Raw genomic sequence first — 17,481 nt, 5'->3', positions numbered from 1 at the left:
ACATCTTGCCAACCCAGCCCTGTCACAGGTGGGGTAGGAGTAGCAGGAGAGGTGCTATAAATGCACCCACCTGTTTTCTCCTGCAATCCTGTACATTAATTGCATTTCTCTTCATTTCCAACAAAGAGGACACTTTCAAGCCAGGCTCTTCCAAAACATAAAAGCAGCAGCTTTGGATTCAAGGAGGCCAAGTTCAAATTCTAGCTTCACCCCTCACCAGACCAAGGACATTGGGAAAGACACATCTCCCAAAGGACACAGTCTGGATTTGGAATTTTACATAAATCTCCTGAACTTAAAATGCTGGCAAATGATTCAGAATTTTTAAAACACTTTTGAGAGGGCCAAACTAAACACATCTGTGGGCCAGAATCAGCTGATCAGAGTAAGTGAGAGCAGTATAAAGCACTTAGCACAGTGTCTGGCACTCCGTACGGATGCTAATTATTAATACAATGACAGACTCAGGCCAGGTGGACAGTCCTCCTGCCAACCCCCATCTGAGAAGCTCCTCAGCAGGGCAGTGACCCTGTACAGTAAGGAAGGTCCCTACAACAGTACCTCTTGACTGTCAATGCCCTTCTCATAATGCTATTTCCTGCTGCCCAGGACCAGTGCCTGTCAGCCTATAGACCTGCACCCCATCCTCAGCCAGCTCCCCACCCAACTTGCCCTCCATGAAATACCCCAGAGTCCTCTTAGGCAGAGTGTTATTAAAGGAGCAGACTTAGTGGCGGTTTAACTGGAATAATAACTAGGCTTCAGAGGGAGCCACTGTTTTGCTTCTTTCCTTTGAACCAAGTCTGTTCCAAGTCTGTCCCTACCTCAGGTGAACCTCTACTGTCAGTGGCTAATAAAGCCCCAAATGAGGCCTGGGCTCCCCCTGTGGGACAGCCCTTTGTCCCATGAACCCCTCTCCAACCCAGCAAGGGGATCAGGGAGGACTCTTCTACCAAAGCTGAAATTCAGGGATGTACATGCAGATAGATGGGCATGGGGATGCTAAGACTTGATTTTGGCTTCTGGTTTTCCCTTTCCACTGGCTCCTCCAATCTCTCCCTAAGCCAAGGCCTGCTCTGGGAGAGTACCTCAGTGTCACCAGGCACTTGCTTTTAGGGACAGAAAGTCCTCCTGAAACCCTACCTACAAAGGAAACTCTGGGGAAGAAAGGGTCCCCTTTTCCTACCAGTGGCATCGGCCCACTTGCACTCCCACACCATTCCCCACATGGAGACACAGACAGCTCCTCTTTGGGATTGTGGGTGTCCCAGAGTTCCCTCAATGGAGCAGCAGCCCACAGCCTGGCTGTGCCTGCCTCCTCCACCCCACTGCCAACCTGTGACATGTCCAGGGGGTGCCCCCTCCAGAACACACCATGAATCCAGCCATCTTTCCCCTATCTTTACTGCTACTACACTGGTCCGAGCCAGTCTCATTTCTTGCAGGACTCCTCATTTATCTTCCACTATCACTCCCTCATAATACAGGATCCACACAGCAGCCACAATGATCTTCAAAAAGCATAAATCAGATCATGTCATGCCCTATTTAAAATCTTTCAAAAGCTTCCTGCTGATCAAAGGACAAAACTCAAACTTCCGACCATAAGACCCTACATGATCTGGCCCCTCCTTATTGCATATCAAGAACCATCCCCTTTCCTCACCATTTACCAGCCAAGTCGGCCTCCTTTCAGTTCCTAAAACAAGCCAAATACTCTCTGCTTCAAGATCTGTGCACAAGTGTGCTTTCTGCCTGAAACGTTCTATGCAGTCTTGGCATGTCTGACTTTTCATCCATCAGGTTTCTGCTTAAATGTCACAGAGGTCTATGGCAATTGCCTTATCTACCAAAAGCCCACCACCCCATTATTCTGCTTCTTCGGAGAAGCCATCACAATTTGTGTGTTGATCTACCTGTTGAATGTCCTTCTCCTCGGGAATGTATGTTGCATCAGAGTAAAAAGCACAACTGTCCAGATCCCTGCTGGAGCTCCAGTGCCCCCTTGAGTTGTACCCAGCACATAACAGGGGCTCAGCACAAATGGAGTGTGTTCTTGTCCCCTCCTGCTAGAAGTGTGGGGTCACACAGCCCAGGCGGCCTGCAGGAGCAAACACCCCAGCCCAAGATTTCGTCCTGTTTGCACAGTCCGCCTTCACCATCTTAACCTCACACATTTTCCAGGAGGCTTTATTTGGTTGGGCTCCTGGCTAATGATCAATGTCAACTCAGTAATAGGGCAGCAATTTGGTGGCAGATGTTTTCTTGGCATCACTAGCCAATGGTTTTAGTGGGGGCCTCGGGCCTGGACTTGAAACACCAATGCCAATGCCAGCCCCCTTTAAAAACCTCTCCGCAAATAAACTCAAATAAACACCCTGGGCCTCCATTAACGCCCTTCCAGCTGACCCTGGAAACAGTGGGCCTTTCAGGCCTGCTACTGCAGCAGCTCCCTGGGCAGTTAAAACACCCCAACCTGGCCTCCGGCCTCTCCTCTCTAGAAGCCACCAGGCCTGCCCTGCCCACCACCACACACAGCAGGATTTCATCTTCCTCCTTAAAAAGGGGGGGAAAGGGCTTTCAAGAAGGCAATTTACCATTCCAGACACAATCTTTCAAAAAGAAACAAAAACTCTCCCTGTCTGAGGCAGACCGCTAAGGCGTGTGTGTAATAAGATGCTAATACAATTTAATGATATTTCGGCTAGAAAACCTGTCCTTAGAGCCTGCTTGTGTCGGGAAGGCCAGACATTCAGAAAACAAGAGCTGCACGCTCTTAAACCGTTTTAAACGGGGGTCAGAGCCCCACTCTTTCCTATCTCTCATTAACTTTAATGCCTTCTCAGGGACAGTAACCACATGACGAAAATGATTTTGTACACACAAATCCTTAAACTTGCCTCTCCCAGGATGGGGGAGCCTGAACCTTCCTCCAACACCCATTACTGCCCACCTGCAATTTCAAGTGTCCCAGAGATAGGGGGCATCCAGCTCCCCTAGACACACTGCCCTCCCCCACCCTCCAGACCCAGTTCTGGGGACATACCAAGGGGATCCTGGGAGACAGAAATCTCCCAGGGCTTTGTCTATTTTGTCCTTCAGCACCTTCTCACCCTACTCTCCACCTCAGAGAGGCCAAAGCTCAGTCTGCTGGCTCCCACAGATGGCTGCCCATTGGCAACTGCAGAGTTGTTCTGATTCCTTCTTCAGAGAAGGGAATTGGCTCTCTGGCCTAGCCTAAAGGGGAGAGATCAAAGGTCAGCTGCATTTGGGTCCTACCCAGGTCATTAATAATAATAGTAAGAATGGTTAATACTAATCAAGTGCTTACCACATGCCTGACTTGAGGCGTAGTCATCTTTACCAACATAGTGCTTAATCCACACACCCACCAAGAGGTAGGTACTGTTATTGACCCCAGCTGCAGATGAAGAAACTGAGGCACAGAGCAACTGCCACAGCTGGTGGCTGCAAAGCCAGCATTCAAACCGAGATTGTCTGACATCAAACAGTATACCCCATCCCAGGGCTACAATGTAGAGTGCACAGGCCTACAACTCCAGAGTATGGCTGGGGTACTCCAGATTCCTATGGGTCATCTGAAAACCTTCCTGGGTTCCTAATTTTTGAGACACATGGTAAGGGTCCTGTGTGAACGACAGGGAGAGCCACAGGTAGTCCCCTCCTCAAAACTCTGACTTGGCCTCCCCTTAGAGAACCTAAAGGGAAGACTGTGAGGTCACAAAGAACCTGCTGGATGAGCTGTGAAGAATCTGAACTAGAAGTCTCTGACTTGGGTTTTGGGTATAAGACAAATACTTCCCTGAACCTGGAACACCAATTAACCAGAATACCCTGCCCCCAACCTTAGAGATGTGGGAATCAATGCCCTCAAGACTAGGGGCAAGGGGGAATCTAGGAGCTGGGGATCAGCAGTCCCACCTCTCACCTGTCCATGAAAGCAAAGCAGATATTTCTGACAGCCTCATGGATCAGTGTTATTGGTCATTTAGCCAGGCTGTTTAGGGAAAGGAAACGCACACTGGATGGGAAATGTTCTGGAAACACTTGCTGCATCCTGAGCCTAAACAACTCTATCCTTAAACACTTCATCTCCAAAAGTGCTGGGGAGACCTTGGGCTAAACAGTTTCAAAACCAACATTCACTGCAAGTCTTGCTGCCTAGGGTGAGGACTTCCCTCAGCGAGGCATTTGCTGTGGAACCAAATGCTTTTCCACTCTAAACAACAGCCAACAGCACTTGGGACAACTGAGAGGCCTCCAGATCAAACAAACATTCCTTTTTTTCCCTACCATGCAAACTTTCTCAATAAATTATTCGCCCACTTCGGATCAAAGCCTGTTTTTGCAGCCTGTGACCTAAAAAGCAAATAGCATCTCTTAAACATGAAAGCCCTCCTCCCTGCCTGGGTTGGCTTTATTACTCATTCCTTCCCCTTACAGTTATTCTGTTGTTATTTTTCTCCTCTGCTTGTTAGATCATTCTACGAGTCCCAACCCGCCTGAGGAAGATGGGACAGGAGGGATGGTGCCTTCACTTGGGGCCCTAAGGTGGGAGAGGAAGTCAGTGTAGGGGAGAAGCCAGCACCCTGGGAACCCAGGAAACAGAGCCAGGCTGGGTTGGCAGCTCCCTGTCCAGCCCTTCTGCCAAATGTCCTACTGGGAATTTTACCAGTTAAGGGAGGGAGTAAATGCCACCCTGGGAGGAGAGGCCAGGTGGCCCTACCACTACCCAGGCTCAGGACTCAGTTTGCAAACATAAGTGTTAAGGGGACCTCCTGACAGCCTGTCTAGACTCAAAGCTCAGGGCTCCTTTCCCTTGCAACCAAGGCAAGACAGCAGGTCAGCCATGCCCACTCGGCTCCTCCCCATTCCCCTTGGCACTGCTCAGAATCATGATGCCTCCTGATGACCCCCTGCAAACTCAGAACCTATATGAAACTTTGTCTTGGAATACTGCAGTAGATGGGAGGTGAAGGGGTGGGAGAGAATGCTAAGTGAGGTGACAAGGTTTGGAAAGCTGCAGAGACCAGAAGCGCCGGATGCAGCGTGCCCTTGGGACTGAGCAAAGGGAAACACACCCCTTCCCGCCCCCATCAGCACAAGGCAAGAGACCTGCGGCCAAGGTGCTCAGGAAAAACGTCCCGGCCCGCAGTAGAGGCCAAGGGGACTGGAAAGGGGGTGGCGCGCGCCTCCAGCCTGCCCCTAAAGGAAGTCCGCGGGACAGCAAGCTGGAGGCGCGCCGGCGTGATTCCGACCGCGGGAGCTGGGAGGAGGAGCCGGAGGTGGCTGCGGGGGGCTCCGGCCCAGGCGAAGGAAGGGCAAGAGGCGGTTCGGGCCCGGAGTGGCGCCGGGAGGTGGGCTTAACGCCTTGGGGGCTTAGGCGTAGCAGGTGGAGGCGGCGAAGCCCCTTGGTGGGTGGCAGCTGTGTGTGGTGGGGGACAGGGTGTGTGTGCGGGGCGGGGGGGGGGGGTTGTCCTGGGCCTCTAGAAGCTATAGTGAGACAGGCATCCCCCTTTTCTGACATAACAGCTACGAATCACCAAGCTGACCCCCTCTCATCCCTTCGCCTGGAGAAGAGGGTGTCTCAGGCCCCAGGGATAAGAGAGAGGGGACCGAAGGGAGCCACAAGTCGGCACCCAGGCGGGGATGAGGCGGGCAGGAGCCGCTCCGCAGGCGCAGGCGAGTGGGTGGGAAGGAGGGAGGGAGAGAAGGAGGAAGGGAGGTGAAGCCGGGAAGATGCCACTGCCGGGGGCGGGGCGGGGCCGAGGATCCGGGAGAGGGACTGCAGCGGTGCTTGGTGGGGGCGGGGGCTGCAGTGTCACTCATTTGGGGGTCAGGTGTATTTGTCCCAGGCTGGGGCCGCCACTTGCCTACACCTTCCCGGTATCACCAGGGCGTAGGGGCGGAGACGGTGGGCAGGGGACTGCAGAATCGTCCCCGGAGCGGGATGCGAACCGGCAGAGTTGGGAGAAGGTAAACAAGGGCCACGCCCCCTGCCGTCGCCCCGCGGGCGCGCACCCGCCGCTCCAGCAGCCGCCGGTACATTTCCACTCCCAGCGCTTCTCCCCCGCCGGACTCCCGCGCAGCCCTGGAGGGGGGGGCTGTCCCCGACCCCAGCCCGCGCCCCCCGCGCTGGGACTGCTCACCCTCCATACTCACCTGGAAAGGGCGTCCCCCAGCCCTCCAAAAAACTGTGCTTAATTTGTGCAGAGCCTCCGCGCCGGGGAGCTGAGCATGCTGCCCCCGCGTGCAGAGCCCGCGTGCACCCAGCCCGGAGAGGGGGCGACAGGGCGGAGGCGGTGGCCCCCGGAAGGTGTCTGGGACCGGACCCGCTGCACGTGAGCCCAGCGCGGGGTCATGTGCACCGGTTCAGCCCGGTTCGGCGCCCGGACGTGCTGCGTATCAACAAAATGAAACTCGGGAAGACAGGAGGGCAAATAGCTCCGGGTCCTCCAAAACCCCGTCTCCGGCCGCGCGACCTCCCCTCCGCACAGGTCTCCCGCTGCAGCCCCTCCACCCTGCCAGCCCGCAGGGCAAGTTCCAGCCCCGGCGCGCCCCCGCCCGCCCGCGCCCCCTCCCCGGCCCGGGGGCGCTTTGCCGCAGTCATTAATAAAGAAGGTCGCCAAGCTCACCCTTCCAAAAGTTGTTGTTGCATGCGCCCCTCTCAGCCTCCCCGCAATGTACTCTTTAAAACACGACTGACCAACATGCGCAATCTCTCTCCCCTGTGCTGTGCATCGGCACCCCCCCACACCCCCCGCGCGCTGGCTTCCTAGAACAGGCAGCCAGCAGGAGAGAGAGGGAGCGAGCGAGCAAGCAAGAGAGAGAGAGCGAGCGAGGGAGCGAGGAGCGCTAGCAGATCTGTTGCAAAAACACAAAATAACGCCGAGGAGATGCGCAGGGCCAGGCGCCGGGGGCTGGATCTTACCTTGCTCCACGGTGCCCTTCCAAGGGGCACTACCACCGGCTACGCGCCGCGGCGGGAGCCGGCGTGGGAAGGATGCTCCTGAAACCCGGAGCTCATGGGGCCGGCGCGGGCGGGCGGGGGGCGCGCATCCATCCGGGGTCGTGGCGAGGGAGGCGGCCGGGCCCGTGGGGTCCCCGGCCCCGCACCCCTGCCGAGGACAGTCAGCCCGCCGGACCTAAGCCCTTGCGGCTAGTAGTGGGCGCAAAGTAACTCCATAGGCACTACTCACCAACCCCCCCAAATAGCTTCCAACTGCGATGGCCGCGGTCGGCACCATTCACCAACCCCCCTGTGTATGTTTCTGTTTCTTTTTAAACCAAGACTTCCTTGTGATCTCTTTAGAAAAAAAATGTGTTGGGGTGGGGGTGGGGTGGGGTGGGGTGGGGGCGGGCGGGACGAGCGAGGGAGGGGGAGTAGCCACTTTTTTCATATTCACTCGGATCCCCACTCCTAACACCCCCCGGCCCCCTCCTCCCGCCGCCCAGTTTGGCTCCAGCAGCGGGTCCAGGTAGCGTTACAGGCCTCCGGGGGGAGGGTGCCCTGCTGGGCCGCCCTCCAGCCTGCACCTCGGGCCCGGACTCCCTAGTGGCTCTGGGGCGCCCCCAGCCCGCCCTGTCCCCAGGGCCGGGCCCAAGCGGCGGCTGCGCCCGTGCAAGTCCCATCAGGTCTGCTCACACTTCACACACTCACACACATACCCCGCCCCTCCACTCTCTCACTCACACTTTCTGCTCACACCCCGCCCCCTTCGCGCCCCAGACCCGGGCGGCGCCCCCCGCAACCTTAAAAAAAAAGAAAGCTTATACTTAAAAAAATCTTTTGGCGCCATATTAATGACGTACTTAAAATTTGCCATTTCTCCCTGCGTCAAAAAGACGTTTCTTTGCAAATAACAGCCTGAAGGCGACACTCGCGGAGAGAACGAGGTTTGCACTGAGCACCCCGCCTCCCGGGGTTACATTGCTGGAAGACCCTCGCCCTAGGCCCTGCTCCTGAATCGCTGGTTTAAAAATGCGAATCGAATAAATCGCGTGGCGTTTTGCAGCGCCAGAAGTGAGCAGAAAGTGCTGGCAGGAGCAGAGGGGAGGGGCGCGCGCGAGTCTGGGGGAGGGGGCGCGGCTCTCCTCCCCCACCCACAGCAAATGGAAACTATGGTCCCAGGCGGGGGAAACTTGAAATTGTGGGCGACCTCTAGAAGGAGGGGCGGTCCGTAGAGAGGGTCCCTCTCAGGTTCGTCGTCCCCTCCCCCCGCCCGGTGTCTCCTGGCGCCCAGCTCTGCCCCGCATTTCCGGGGGGTGGGGAACGCAGTGATGGGTGGGTGGGTGACTGTACATCCAGGCCCCAATAGGAGTTTGCCCCCGGGTATCCACTTCCCCCTTGTTTGTCCTTTCCACTCCCCCTAAAGGGTTAAAAACCGAGGGGCAACTTCCAAGGACTGGCACTTGGCGAGGAAGCGGGGCGCCCCTCTCCCCACCCTTCGCCTCCTCGCCCCTCCTCCTCCGGCTCCACTTCCCGACTTGACCTTGTGGTGCACAAACAGTGCGCTCGAATCCTCGCAGTTTCTGGAAGAAGAGCTTGCGCTCGCCAGGCGGGCGGGCTGTCGGGCGGCTCTCGGGCGGTGGCGGGGCCTTGGGTACGTTCCCGGTGCCGCGGGCCACACCCACCCAACCCGCTGCACCCGCCGCGCTCACCTTCTCTCGAGGAAGGAGCGGCGCTGGCCTCCTGGATGGAAAGAAGTAGGGGGCACGCTGCTGCCTTCTCGGATGCTCCCAGATGGGGAGGGGGTGGTCTGGTCTTAGGCGGGGTTTGGTGGGGGAAGACCTGGGAGCCTGGCCCAGTATCCTCAAAGCATCATTGCCAACTTTTTCTTCCCTCTCCCTTTTGGCAGCCCCTCAAAGATGATACAATAATTTTTTCAGCTCACCTTTGGCTTTGAAGGCACATGGGTGAGTTGTGAACTGGGACAGGAACCGCCTTCCCTCTCCAAGACTGAAAGTTGTTTATTCTTTCTTTCCCCTCCACCCCCTTCCGTGGAAAGATAAATATTCAATTTACATAAGATGACATTTATGTGACAATTAAGAAGATTCCCCGATGGAATGTTGTGAACACATTTGCTTATAGAAGAAATAAATCTAATAATAAACAAACTCATAATAACAGCACAAATCCTCCGATAGGGAGGATTGTCTACACAACAAAGAGGGAGATGATGGATACCGAAATAAGCACTTTTTGCAACAGGAAAGAAATATGAGGGAGTCACTGCAACATTTCTCTTCCTTCGTCTTCATTCACAAAGTCTGGGGACACTTGTCTGGCAAGATTGAGGGGCTAGGTATTACCACCCAATTAGACTGGCTCTAGCTTTCATTGGTCAGTAGGATTTTTCCAAGCTCCAGCTCAGTGCCTGGAAACAGACGTTGCAGGCTATGAGCATGTAAAAAAATGGTTAAATACCTGGGTTCTAATGCTGGCTATGCAGTTCAGAAGCTGCTTCATGTAGGCAAGTGAATTCATCTCTGGGTCTCTTTTTCCTCTTCTGTAGAATGGAGGTGGTTTGAGGTTTCCTGAGGCTACACACACACACACACACACACACACACACACACACACACACGGAGTAATGCATGGCCTGGTTCAGAGTATACAGTGCATGTTAGCACTTTTCCTGGTTCCTACATCTTGGGAGGGTGAATGTGCCCCATGAAAGCTCCCAACATTGAGAAAGTGAGGAACAAGTACAAGAGGGCATATACAAGATCTCTCAGTGTGGGCAAAAGGGAAGGCCAGGAGAAAAAACTGTGAATGATGGTGGACTTCATGGTCAAGGTCCAGATGACAGCCACACATCTGAGATGAGAGTGAAGGTACCAGTTTACAGAGGTACAGTCCAAGGGGGTTCTTCTTGGGTCTAGTTGCAGAGGGTTTACATATAGGAGAGGACTGGACATGCTCCTCCTCTTAGCCATTAGGATCCCATGAACCTTAGCAAGCGGTTATAAAATGACCTAGAGCTGGAAGAGGGAGGGGACGACCATTTATAGGGCACTTGCTCTGTGCTGTGGACTTTGCTAGCCATCCTATTTTATCCTCTCAAAAGCCCCATGTTACCCATCTCAGAAAGGTTTAGCAACTTACAAATTACTGGCAAGTGGTGGCAGAACTGGCACCTAGTCCAGTAGACTTTGAGATGTAGGTTTTTTCCATTTTCCCACACTGCCAGAAATAAAAAGTATTAGTATTATTGGTTTGATTGAGGATGGGAGCCTGATTGCTTTATTGGCATGATAGAATTTTATGGACAGCACTTTGTCTCAGAGGTGGTTCCCTGAGTTTGGGTGAGACCCAGGTCACCTAAAGAGTCCTTGGAAGATACCTCTTGCTTAGGATTGGAAGCTCCATCAGAATCCTTGGCTTCCCACATGTTTCTACTACTGTTTAAGGTCAACCTTAGAAATGTAAACAGAATGATAGAAATTATGCTAATTATAACTCCTTAATCCTTATTAAAAGTCTCACAAATCATTCATTAACTTTTTACAGAAAAAAAAAAAGAAGAAACACAGTGTTCTTGGAGATGTAATCATTCATTTTTTTCAACAAATATTTATTGAATGCCTTCTGTATGCTAGGCATCATTCTACGTGCTAGGGACACAGCACAAACATGATAGACAAAAATGCCTACTCTCATGGAACTCACTTTCCAGTTAAAGGCAATACACATTAAAAATATTAAATTATCATATTTGAAGTTGAGTAAGTGCTGTGGAGAAAAAATTAAGTAGAAAAGGGGGTTGAGGAATGTGAGGATACAATTTAAATAGAGTTCCCAGGGAAGAGCTCACTGAGAAGTGGCTTTTGAGTAAAAGGAGATGAAAGAATGAGCTGTGAGGATTTGGGGGGAAGAGCATTCTAATCTAAGGATTCTTAACCTGAAGTCTGCAGACATCACCCTTCAGAGGTCTGAGGATAGAATTCAGGGAGTCTTGACTTTAGACAGGAAAGAAAAATTTTATCTTTATTTGCACCAACTAAAACTTAGTGTGTTCTTTGATTATGAATGCAGACAGCAAACCACAGTGATATCAGCAGCACCTGTGACACTGTTGCTAGTAGAATCACAGATATTTTCATATCATATTATAGTTGTTGCACATATCTTAAAATATCATCACACTCATCACTACTTCAAAATTATGCTGCTAGTTCTTGTAATTTAACGAATTAATAAGAAACACATAATTACTATATCATACATTTTTAAAATATTTTGAGAGTTGTATTTCAATATAATTGATTTTCTTTATAATTTATGAAATTTATTTTATGGATTTAAATGTATTATACTCAGAGGGAGCCCACAAGCATCACAGGCTGCCAAAGGGGTCCCTGGCATGAAATAAAAGGTTAAGAACCACTGTCTCTAAAGAGAGACCAGCAAGTGCAAAACATTGAGGCAGGAATGTACAACTTAATATGTAGATGTACAAGGAAGAGATTATACAGGGCTTTGTTAGGAATTTGGCTTCTGCTAAGAGTAATGTGGAGGGTCTTGAGCAGAAGAATGACATGATCTGACACTGAATTTTACAGGTCACTCTGTTGTCAGATGGAGGACAAGACTGACGGGAAAAGGCTGAAGCAGAAAGATAAGTTAGAAGGTCACTATAATAAAACAGGTTGAGAGATGATGTTAATTTGGACTAGCGTGGTAGCAATGGAAGTGGTCAAATTCTGTATAAATTTTGAAGGCAGCTCTGACAGGATTTGTTGATGAGGTATGAGAAAACAGTCAAAGATGATGACAAGAACTCTGCCTTGAACCAATGCAAAATGGAGTTGCTATTAACTGAGATGGGGAAAACTGTGGAAGGAATAGGTTTGCGGAGAGGATAAGGAGCTCAGCATTAGACATGTTAAGCTTGAGATGCATATTAGATATCCAAGTGCAGCCATCCTGTAGGCAGCTAGAAATGGCAGCCTCAGCCCAGGGGAAGACATCATTCGAGAGTGGTCAGCAGGTGGGTGGTATTTAAAGCTGTAGGACTGTTTGAGATCACCAAGGAAATGAGTGTAGAAAGGGAAGAGGTCCAAAGATGGTGTCCTTGGGCACCGCAAGGTCAAGAGGTCTGGAAGATGAAGAAGAATCGGCAAGATGCTGTTTAAAAAAAGAAGTATCCAGACATTTCTCCAGAAAGATACAAATGGCCAAAAAGCACATGAAAAGATGCTTAGCATCACTCATCATTAAGGAAATGCAAATCAAAAGTACAATTAGGTACCACCTCACGCCTGTTAGGATGGCTACTACTAAAAAAACAGAAAATAACAAGTGTTGACAAGGATGTGGAGAAATTAGAATGCCTGTGCACTTTTGGTGGGAATATTAAAAATAGTACAGCCACTGTGGAAAACAGTATGGCCATTCCTCAAAAAATTAAAAATAGAATTACCATATGATCCAGTAATTCCATTTCTCATATATATATAAAGAATTGAAAGCAGAATCTTGAACAGATATTTGTACACTCATGTTCACAGCAGCATTATTCATAATAGCTAAAATGTGGAGGCAACCCAAGTGCCCACTGATGGATGAATGGATAAGCAAAATGCAGTATATATATATATATACACACACACATACATACATACACATACACAAAGAGAGAGAGAGAGAAATATCATTCAAATTTTAAAAGGAAGGAAATTCTGCAATTGCTACAACATGGATGAACCTTGAGGTCCTTATACTGAGTGAAATAAGCCTGTCACAAAAAAAACAAATACTGTATGATTCCACTTGTATGAGATATCTAGAGTGGTGAAATTCATAGAGACAGAAAGTAGAATGGTGATTGCCAAGGGGTGGGGAAAGGGAAAAATGGGGAGTTATTATTTAACAGATAAAGAGTTTCACTTTTACAAGATAGAAGAGTTCTGGAGATGGATGGTGGTGATGGTTGCATAACAATGTGAATATACTTAATATAAGTGAACTTACACTTAAAAATGGTTGAGATAGTAAAATTTATGTTATGAATATTTCCCTACAATAAAAAAAACTTAAAAAAAAAAACAACCAAAGTTAAAAAAGGAGTAGCAGCATTCAGAGAGATAGAAGGAAGGTCCTGGAAACCAGGTGAAGAGAACTTCAGGAGGGAAGAAAGCCCTATGTCCAAAGCTGCCAAGGGGTCAGGTAAGGTAAGGACTGATAATTGATCATTAAGTTCAGCCACATTAGTGGGGGAGGATATAGCTTGAGTGGCAGAGCACAGGCTTAGCATACATAAGGTCTTGGGTTCATTGACCCCAGTACCTCCTCCAAAACCGAATAAATATAATTACCTCCCCCTAAAAATTAAAATAAATAAATAATTTTAAAAAATAAGTTCAGCCACATTGAGGCCACTGGTGATCTTGAGAAGAGCTATATCAATGGAGTGGCAAGAGCACAAGTGTGAACAAGTGAAGAGAGTGGAACGTTTATAGTTATTATAGCTTGGTATAAGATTCTACCTGAAAATGAGATGTCCTCTGTATATACACATTTGTAGAAATAGACAGTTATGTATGTATAGAAATTCAATAGGAATAACTTTTGTTGAGGATATTCCAGATGCCAGGCCCGATAAGGGATGCTACAGATACTGAGAGAAATAAAACACCTTCACTGCCTTCCAAGATTTCGTAAGAGTTTACAATCTAGCAAACTTTGTGGGCATATAAAATACACACAAAGTGATATTTGTGGCTAAATATACACAGTCAGTCTGGGTATCAGTTTTCCTGGTGTAACAGACAATATGGTTAAAAATGTGGATTCCAGATTCAGGCAGTTGCGGGTTTGAGTCCTGTAGCCACCATTCGTCAGTGGTGTGACTTTGTACAAGTCAGCAAATTCCTCTGTGCCTCAATTTCCTCCTCTGTAAGTTAGGGATACAATAATTTCCAAACTTTAGTGTGTCTGGGATGCTTGTTTAAAATACAGATTTCTAGGCCTCATCTCCAAAGGTTCTCAATGGGCAGGTCTGGGGTAGGAGCTGGGGATCTGCATTTTCACCAAGCATCTGGTCATGCTTGATGCCCTTGGCCTTCAACCACACTTTGTAAAACACTGAGAGCTTATTCACATGGTATCGAGCATTGGCCTAGCATTCACTAATTGCTCATTAGATAATAGCCATTCTTCCTGGGGTTCTTAATGGGAACAAAAAAAACCTTTCTAATAACTTGAAATTTACACCCAGAAGCAGAGGTCCAGCGTACCCTAAGCATGCTAAATTGAGAAAATAGCACAAGAATCATTCAACATTTATTCATCAAATATTCATTGAGTGCCTACTATGTTCTAGATAGTATTCAAGGGCAGAAAATATCTGACTCAATAATTTGTCTGAGTCATCAAGGTAGGCAGAAGCCCAGATGCAGTTAGCCACTGTCTCTAGTAGCCAACCTCTATGTCAGGTAAGAAGGCCTATGTTCACTCACTAACTGTTTAAGGCATTATTTGTCCAACCATAATATGCACCTGGATTTCGTTCAAGTGCAGATTCTGATTCATTAGGTCTGGGTTGGGGCCTGAGAGTCTGTATTTCTGACAAGTTCCCAGGTGATGCTAATGCTGCTGGTTCACAGATCATGCTTAAAGTAGCAAAGGTTTAGAGGGTTAGGAAAAGTGGATCACAACAATGTTGTAATTAGACTTCCTGGAGAATTCTGGGAATCCTGAAGGGAAACAGTGAAATCTTGGAAGATTGCACAGATGCAAGTGAAGTTTGTTCACACTTTCTTCTGTCTCCTGTTTCTGGAATCCAGTCCTTACCTTCCAACATATAGTCAGTGGCATTAAGTGGCCTCCCCTAAGGGAGGGTGAACATTCATTGTGTTGGCCATTCAGTAAATATTTCCTGGCTGCCTGCTCTGTGCCAAGCCCTGTACAAAGCACATAGTTTGGCATTCAAGAGAGGACAAATTCAGCAGCTTCTGCCCCCTTGGCTCCTAGCAGGGGCTGCAGCTGGGATTTGGAACAGAGAAAAGCTGCCCAGGGCTGTGTCTGTGGATGAAGACACTGCCCTCATGGCAAGATCCAGCTTTGGCTTTTTCTGTGGTGCTACAAATGCATGCTGGGGAGAGGAGCCCCTCTGGAGCCTTTGCCAGCAAGTTTAGAGATGGTACTGACCAGCCACAGGAGAGGTCTGGATGATGTGCCAGCCAGGCCACCTGTCCCTTCTGAGACCCAGCCCAGTGGCCACAGATGGTAGAAGGCAAAGAAGATCCCAGGGGCCTCCAAATGCCTCCCCAGAAACTGGCAGTAGGCAGTAACTCCAGCCAAGTCAGGAGCCAGCTTGACCAGAGTCAAAGTGTGAGACACCCCACTCGGAGTCAAGGGGCCTGGCCCAATCCAAGAATTACCAAGAGCCAAAGGCACTGGCTCTAAATCAAGTAGAACACTGTAAGAAAACCCATTTCTCCTTTTCCCAGGGTTTCTCATAAATCAAAGCACACCTCCCACACCCCCGATGTGGCAGTATTACAAAGACCCTTCCCATGCATTTACTGGTGAGTTCATAGCCATGCTGGAGGTAACTTGGTTTTATTAGAAATAGTACGCATTTCAAAAGCACCTATATGAACAAGGCTCTATCTTAGGGCAGTGAGTTCCAGGTCAAGACCCTGTCCTGTAGGGATTTAGATCCATTTAGGAAGATAAGTCCTTAAGCATAGATGGGATGGTCAGGGTAAAACAAGCTGTCTTGGAAGCCTGTAAGTTAGGAATGGTCAAGAGAGTTTCTTTAGAAGGGCCAGGAGATGGACCTACATACAGACAGCAATGCAGATGAAATAGGAGGATGAAGGATGTTCCAGAGACATGGGTGGTGTCTGCCTGGTCTATAGCAGTGCAGTGGGGTATACACCATGATGCTCATAGCTGGCCCCACAATTCTTCCTGAAGAGGGAACTGCCCTTTGTGCAGGAAAATATGCTTCTTAGGGGTGAAAGGTGAGACCCTATAATTGCCCCAAGTTGGAAGGAATAGATGAGAACGTGCAGTCTACTTCCAGAACTCTTCCCCAGAGAGACCCTATGATGTGGGCACAGGGGATTTGTCTAAGAACATCATTACAGCATTGTTTATAACAGCCAAAAACAAAGTAGCTTGAATATTTGGTACTAGATAACTCACTAAGTAAACCAACAGCAAAAGAAGAAGGCAGCAAACTAAGAAGCATTGCGTGGCTTTGTATGTCTGATATAGAAAGAACCGTAATAAAAGTGTTAAGTGAAAAGAAAGTTTCAGGGTAGTATGTACAGTAAGATCCCATTTACTTTAAAAAATACCTATCAAAGTCTACATTTTAATCCGAGCAAAGATATACAAATATATGTAATTTCATAGAAAAAAACGAAGTACCTGGTGATGACTGGTTGCCTATGTTGGAGCGTAAGGAGTAAGGTGGAGAAAGGATGAGAGACTGGGGTAGGTCTGTGAAGATGGAGAAGAGGCAACCCTGTCGTTGTTAGGGGAGTCCTAAGAAACCCTTTGCACTTGGGCACTGCTGGTTACCCTACAGGTGCTCAGAATTCTCCAAGAACAGAAGGAGCATTAAGGTGGAAGGATGTGTACCCTTAGCACAACAATGGTTAGACTCTGGTCCTGGCAGGCAGGGGCAAGAAGCCTGTCTTCTGGTCTAGCCCCAGTGCTGACTCTTGGGTGGTCTGGAGCCTGTTTGGCCCTCTCTGGGTCCCAGTGTCAGGGATTCTCTGGGCTTCTCCATCTGGCCCAGACCAAGATTTTAAGTCCATTACAGATTGTTCCCATGGAGGTTGAGCTCCAGCAAGGGCATGGAAAAGCCCTACTTGGCCTTTGGCCTGCTACGGCTTGGGCATGAGCCAGGCTGTGATTGGGAACCAGTATGGGAAGAGAGAAATTTCTGAGCAGCATGGCCTCCTGGAGGAACTCCCTCCTCTGATAGGTAGAGTACCATTTCTTACATCTGACTCAAGGATACCTAGTCAAGCCTGGATCCTTAGGGAACAAATGTGGGGATAATTCATTACCTGGCAGGCCCCAAACAGTTAATGAAACCCACTGAGTGAGGGCTCTGGACTGGGCAGAGAAGTGGATGGTGCTTGAGGCCAGGACTTGGGCTCTGGGCCTGTGGGCTGTTGGTGTGAGCAGTACACAGGTGCAGACCTGTTTTGCATACAGTTTCTGTGGTTAGTCTGGGCTAGCTGCAGGCTACAGGGATGTGTAACTTGAAGTCCCTGCCCTGAGGATACCAAGGATGGGGAAGGGGTGTACATAGGGTCTGAATAGGATCAAATATATGGATAAGATCAAAGCTCAGTCTGGAACCAGAAGCAGCAAGGCCAACTAGGTCTGAGAAGCATCACCCCAGTCAAGGCTTCATTTATGGTGTCCTGGCTTTGACCAGCCTCCCAGTGCCAGAAAGTACTCTACGGTGCAAGGTGGCTGCCTTG

At 49.4% G+C, this 17,481-nt stretch overlaps 1 protein-coding gene and 1 long non-coding RNA gene across 14 annotated transcripts in view; one reads left to right on the top strand and one right to left on the bottom strand.

Annotated features, from left to right (window-relative positions):
* Positions 1–17,481, bottom strand: part of JADE2 (jade family PHD finger 2) — a 132,854-nt gene that overhangs the window by 42,116 nt on the left and 73,257 nt on the right. The window contains exons 1-2 of one of the 13 annotated variants that reach the window (XM_074360676.1): positions 8,514–8,622; positions 3,047–3,237 (exon numbers count right to left, since the gene is read on the bottom strand). The exons of 3 other annotated variants lie outside the window; for them this stretch is intronic. The gene's annotated coding sequence lies outside the window, so the exon portion shown is untranslated. Of the gene's footprint in view, positions 1–3,046; positions 3,238–3,331; positions 5,028–6,183; positions 6,317–6,656; positions 6,873–6,952; positions 7,316–8,513; positions 8,636–17,481 lie in introns of those variants that run through there. 9 more of the 13 variants (XM_074360677.1, XM_074360675.1, XM_045507902.2 and 6 more) reach the window with 9 other exon arrangements.
* Positions 5,224–6,655, top strand: LOC141577084 (uncharacterized). The gene is made up of 4 exons (XR_012505639.1): positions 5,224–5,378; positions 5,554–5,703; positions 5,918–5,997; positions 6,235–6,655. It is a non-coding gene; the product is annotated as an uncharacterized LOC141577084 (long non-coding RNA).

Source organism: Camelus bactrianus, chromosome 3 (genome assembly GCF_048773025.1).
Source record: "Camelus bactrianus isolate YW-2024 breed Bactrian camel chromosome 3, ASM4877302v1, whole genome shotgun sequence".
NCBI classification, from domain to species: Eukaryota; Metazoa; Chordata; class Mammalia; order Artiodactyla; family Camelidae; genus Camelus; species Camelus bactrianus.
Note: the sequence above shows the minus strand (reverse complement) of the source record. Positions and strands in the feature narration are given on the sequence as shown.